We start from the raw sequence: 6,404 nt of genomic DNA on the forward strand, positions 1-6,404 counted from the left end.
ACAGCGAGTCCGCCTCCAACCCCCGCCGGCTCCGCCGCGCTGCCCGCACCAGGGTTCCGGGCAACAAAGGTTCCGGAAGGGGCGGGTGACGGTGGGGGAGGGATTAGGCGCTAGAGTGGGGAGCTCTGTATTATACAGCACATGGGAAGCCCAGAGCTTAGGTACCCAATAGTTGAGTGGCTCTAGGAGGTGGCTATGGGACCTCATCTGGATGCTGGGTGGGTGCAGGGCACATAGAATCATAGACTATCAGGGTTGGAAGGGACCTCAGGAGGTCATCTTGTCCAACCCCCTGTTCAAAGCAGGACCAATTCCCAACGAAATCATCCCAGCCAGAGCTTTGTCAAGCCTGACCTTAAAAACCTTCCAAGGAAGGAGATTCCACCACCTCCCTAGGTAAAGCATTCCAGTGCTTCACCACCCTCCTAGTGAAATAGTGTTTCCTAATATCCAACCTAGACCTCCCCCACTGCAACTTGAGACCATTGCTCCTTGTTCTGTCATCTGGTACCACTGAGAACAGCCGAGCTCCATCCTCTTTGGAACCCCCCCTCAGGTAGTTGAAAGCAGCTATCAAATCCCCCCTCATTCTTCTCTTCTGGAGACTAAACAATCCCAGTTCCCTCAGCCTCTCCTCATAAGTCATGTGCTTCAGCCCCCTAATCATTTTTGTTACCCTCCGCTGGACTCTTTCCAATATTTCCACATCCTTCTTGTAGTGTGGGGCCCAAAACTGGACACAGTACTCCAGATGAGGCCTCACCAATGTCGAATAAAGGGGACATTTATGGGACATACACATGGGGCTGTGTAAGTCCCTCCTGCTTCATGACTATCCTATTACCCAGTGGTTCTCAACCAGGGGTACCTGTTCCTCTGGGGGTACAAAGAGGCCTTCCTGGGGGTACATCAACCCATCTAGATATTTGCCTAGTTTTACAACAGGCTGCATAAAAAGGACTAGCGAAGTCAGTACAAACTAAAATTTCATACAGACCATGACTTGTTTATACTACTCTGTATACTATACACTGAAATGAAAGTACAATATTTATACTCCCATGGATTTATTTTATAATATGGTAAAAAGAAAAAGTTAGTAATTTTTCAGTAATAGTGTGTGGTGACACTTTTGTATTATGTTGTGTCTGATTTTGTGAGCAATCAGTTTTTAAGTGAGGTTAACGGGGGGTGGAGGGGGAGGGGGGGAGAAGAAAAGGACACCATAAGATAAATCAGACTTGGAAAAAGGGTAGAGTAGTCTGGAAAAGTTGAGAACCACTGCTATCGCTCACCAAGTACACACAGTGAATCTGTGATCAAGTGATTTTGGGGGAGGGACTGAAAAATCTCTTCCCCCCACTGAAAACTACAGAGTTAGGCCAGGCTGTAAGATTCAGCTGTAAAGGCTCCTGGCTGTATGATCAGTAAAAAGCCAGAGGCTTCTGCCAGGATAAGTCTGTGTATGGGGTGGGGGGCATGCTGAGTAAGTAGGCTTGGAAGGTTAGATTATTATCATTGGTAACTGTCCGTGAACATCAGTTTCACCCAAACACACCCACAAATCCACAAAAAATATTTCCATAACAATTGAAATGTACAGATAAGTAAAGTAAGGAAAAATGCTGCTTTAGAACTTATTAGAGATTGATGTAAGAATATTTACTTTGTATATTTTGATATGCGCTGTTGGTAGTTTGTGTTTTAAAAGCTTTAACTTTTAAAATCTCAACAGCTACTGTCATTAAATAATTTTCTCCCCCTTCCTTTCCTTTAACTGTGAAAATTTAAATTGATAAAAATAAAAAATGCTTAAAAATAAACATTGATATCTATCAGAATTATATACTGTAGATACAACAATCAAATCCTGCCAAGCCTATGACCATACCACCCTAAGTCTCTGCTGTGTATACAGTGATAGATCAGCCTCTGGCTTCAGCGTTAGCTGGAGGAGTTTCTGTCTTTGCATAGAATAAGGCTTTGTCTACACCATAATTTTGTTGATAAAACTTCTGTTGGTCAAATGTGAAAACACACACCCCTGATCAACATAAGTTACACCGAGAGAAGCACCAGCCTGTGTGGACAGCACTATGTTGGTGGGAGACACTCTCCCGCTTACATAGCTACTGCCGCTCGTTAGGGGTGCTTTAATTATGCCGACAGGAGAGCTCTTTCCTATTGGTATGGAGCGGCTACACGGGAGACCTTAGAGTGGCGCAGCGGCAGCGATACATCTGTGCTGCTGTAAAGTCTCTAGTGTAAACATAGCTTTATTCACACTTCTAGTATCAGCTTCACGCCTTTTAAAGAGATATTTCCAACAGCCACAACATGGGTTTATTTTATGCCACCAGATATTGAGGCCCACAGCCCCAGGAGTGCCCCGAACACCCCAGGCTGATGTTCTAGCGCCTGCTGATGCAGCTGCAGCAGCAACCATTGTTTCATTGTGAGACCTAGAATGCTCAGCTGCGGCAGTTCTGTTACATCAAAGGCATCGGCTGTAATCTCAGCGTGTGCCTTCAAAATCCCTCCTTTCCTCCCCACTCCAGAGCAGGGATGGGAACCAACACAGACCTGTGATTATTACCCACACCTCTTTGAAGAGCACGTTGTAGGTAAACAATGATTATCCCCAGCAGTGAGTACCATATTTACCATCTGAAAACTAGCCCTCAATTTTCTATTACCTCCTTAAGATGTTCTTTTTTCTGAAACCTCAAATAATATTGTGTAAGTGAAATGGGCTAGCAAATAAGATCACTCACCCATCCTGCAGACTACTACTTACGGTTAAATGGAATCTTGCTGCTAAGCTGGTACAATTGCTATCTTGTGACAAGTTTTAAGAAATGCCCCTGTTCCCCAGAAATTTGGAAGGTGACATTAGCAAGTGATTGTCTGAAGAGGCAATATTTCAATCTATGGATTTTATTAGCAAATCTATCTGCAGTCCATAATTAAAGCTATGTTCAAAAGGCTTTTTGGTAACACCACAGCCATAGGTTTTAAGGCACGAAGGACCCAGTATGTTCATCTAACTGGAACTCCTCATAACACATGCCAGAAGTTCACCCTGTAATTCCTGCACCCAGCTCATAATTGGCCCTCTTTACTTGCCTGGTGATAACACCCATCAACCAGATCCCACTATGCGTGTCTCCTTGCTGCTGGCTATGCACTATTTATGCCCCCCCAGACTGAAAGCAGCTCTTTCAATTAGCCAAAAACAAATAGTTTCCCTGGTGCCTTTACTATAATAGCATGTGCTGACATTACATTTCTTCCTGAAGGATCCTCAAGTACTTCACATAGTAACAGCCTTGCTACTTTTGCGCAACAGGGTAGATTTTTGAGCCGGATACCAGGCCCTTCCCTTACCCAAGATACCACATGACCTTTAACATGTGGATCCCCAGTCAGTGGAGGTTTTTAAGAACACCTGTCCGCAATGGTCTGGGTTTACTTGGTCCTGCCTCATGGGCAGGGCAGATGGACTGGTGACTTCGTGAGGTCCCTTCCAGGTCTACATTTCTATAAGTATACACAGAGTAGACAGGTCTTTATTTTTTAAAAAGATTTCCTCAAGACTTTTACACCAACTGCATGTTCAGTCTAAACTGGCACTTCTGGGATTTGAACCTGGCTTTCCAGATAGCCAGGGGAAAGTCTAAATACAGAGTTGGATTGGTTTAACTAAAGGTGTTACTTAAAACACATTTAGTAAAACCATTGCAAAAAAGGCTGCGTGGACACTTAGCTTAAGTCAATAAGGAACACTTTAAGCCAAAGAAAGAATGTCCAGACGGGGTTACACCAGTTTCAACTGGTGCTCATTTGTGCAGGGCAATCGCGTACATGTTTTAAAGCTGCAGTTTAGGTTCACTCAAATGGACCCTAGTCAGATTATATTTTTAGAATAATTAACACTCAGATGTTACTTGAACCCTAGCCTCAAGCACCAAGATCCACACATACAAAACAGGTGCAGCTACTAAAAGATAGAAAGGGAAAGAGGGGGAAATTCTCTCCTATACTTAATGGAAGTGGGTTAAAAAAAATAATCAAATGACTGACCACTTAGGGTACGTCTACACTTACCGGAGGGTCCGGCGGCAGGCAATCGATGTTCTGGGATCGATTTATCGCGTCTGGTTTAGATGCGATAAATCGATCCCGGATCGATCCTGGAAGTGCTCGCCGTCGACGCCGGTACTCCAGCTCGGCGAGAGGAGTACGCGGCATCGACGGGGGAGCCTGCCTGCCGCGTCTGGACCTGCGGTAAGTTCGGACTAAGGTACTTCGAATTCAGCTACGTTATTAACGTAGCTGAATTTGCGTACCTTAGTCTGAAGTGGGGGCTTAGTGGGGACCAGGCCTCAGTGTCATTTATAATAGGATAGCTCCAAAAAGGCCCTAATCAAACTTAAGTCTCCTATCATGCTGGATGCTGCACAAATGCATTAATAGAGCTTACCCTCTGCTCTTGCTTTTCAGGTTGGCTGCCTCTCTACTTTGCGAGCCTAGGGCTATGTTACATCTTGATATTCAGTAGCATGTTTTTCTTTCACTGGAAGAAAGTCGTCCAGCGGGAGCAACGTGCAAAAGCGTGGGTTGAGCTGATGAGGAGTGAAACATTCTTCCCCAATGCAGTAGTTCACTGGGCTAACAAGAGAGCTCATTATGGGATTAAAGCAGAGGTATGCACTCCCGAGTCCAGTGCCAGCCCAAAACAAAATGGCAAAAGCTTTGACAGAGAGAACAACACAGGCAGGGATGGAGCTTTCTTCCCTTCCCTCACAGGTGTGGGTTCATACAAACTGGTGTTTCAGGAACTGCCATGGGCTCATTCACTCTCCAGCCTGCCACCGCTGCTCCATCATTCAACCTCTTATCCTTTTTCAGCCATTCCATCAAGGACTGTTCCATTCAGCTCTCTTCCTAACGTAACGAAGTCAGGAAATGGGAGATGCCACCTCAGTAACAGCAACTCTGCTTGTGAGATATAACTCATGTCAGACCCACAGTGGACTGCATCCTTTGGGATGGAAACCAAAATAAAACAGAGAAAACTTTTTAAAGTCAACTAAAACAAGCTACTGTCACCAGAATACTTTCAAAGGCCCCTTAAATGGGTTTTCTTTGTTACTCACAAGACATGTAGGGGCTGCAGTAGAGATACTTCCGCCTTTGAGATTAAACCTGAACAACCCCAATTTCAACTTCCTATATGTACATCTCCAGTTAGGATTAAACTGGCTATTTGATTCCTCATGAAATCTCCACAAAAGCCATTTGCCCAGCTTGGCAGTTTGCTTTGCATCTTCACATCATTCTGACTAGTATAGAATGCACCTTCTCTTATTTTCATGTCCAGGCCCCTGACCAAAGCACTGTATCAAAATAAGCAACTGAGAACTTACCCCAGCAATTTACTGCGCTGCAGACCCCTCCCCCTTTTCTTGAGGTTTAATTAAAAAAAAAAAAAAAAAAAAAAAAAAAAAATCAGCCACACAGGAATGGCGTTTTTCATCCTTTCACTCCAAATCACATAACCCCAGCTATGGCTGGATTGGGTAAGAGTGGCAATCCATGCTAGAGCCTTATTTTGTGTTGCTAGTTTAATTATGGAGAAAGTTTCTTCATAATTAAGGTTATAACCATGGTTCCATTATAAACTAGGGGTGAAATCCTGGGTCCAATGAAGTCACAGAGTTTTGACATTGATTTTTAATACAGCCAGGATTTCAATCCTTGAAGGCTGAGGGAGTTTGAATATCAATTTAGACTAGGACATTAGTTTGCCCATCAAAATATGCATGGTTAATGTTAGATTGGAGCAGAATTTTCCCCACATACATTTTGGGTAATTTCCTGAACGTTTTAGAAGTTTGAGATGCCCCTTTAAAAAAACAAAACAAAACACCACTTTTTTCCAGCCACCTCTAGTTTGAAAGCTGAAAGGACAACACTTAATTTTGTCTAGAGAAACTGGTCTGTAATTTTTTTAAAAGTATTCGTAACTCCTTTTTATCCCAATCATGGAAGACACTGATGAAAGAATTGCCGCAAACATCATCATTTTCCAAGTATAAAGCATTTCTTTGTTCTCGCCTTCAATAGCGCACACAGCAGATACAAACTAATTAAAATCACAATTTTCCCCTTGGAGAGGAAAAAGGGAGGAAAAAATTACACATAATAAATGTCTGTCACATTGCTTAATGCACTTCTGGAAGGTACTATGATACTCGGATACTATGGCAACAAGGGTGGGATAAGAACCTGAATAGAATAAAAAGGTTTTATCATCAGTACCCATGTGCTGAAGTTGAACATTTGAAACACCAGGGAAAGTGAAGCTGATCTCAATTTTCAATGTCTTCTCACTGTTTTTT

The sequence above is a fragment of the Emys orbicularis genome, chromosome 8, assembly GCF_028017835.1.
Source record: "Emys orbicularis isolate rEmyOrb1 chromosome 8, rEmyOrb1.hap1, whole genome shotgun sequence".
Taxonomy (NCBI): domain Eukaryota; kingdom Metazoa; phylum Chordata; order Testudines; family Emydidae; genus Emys; species Emys orbicularis.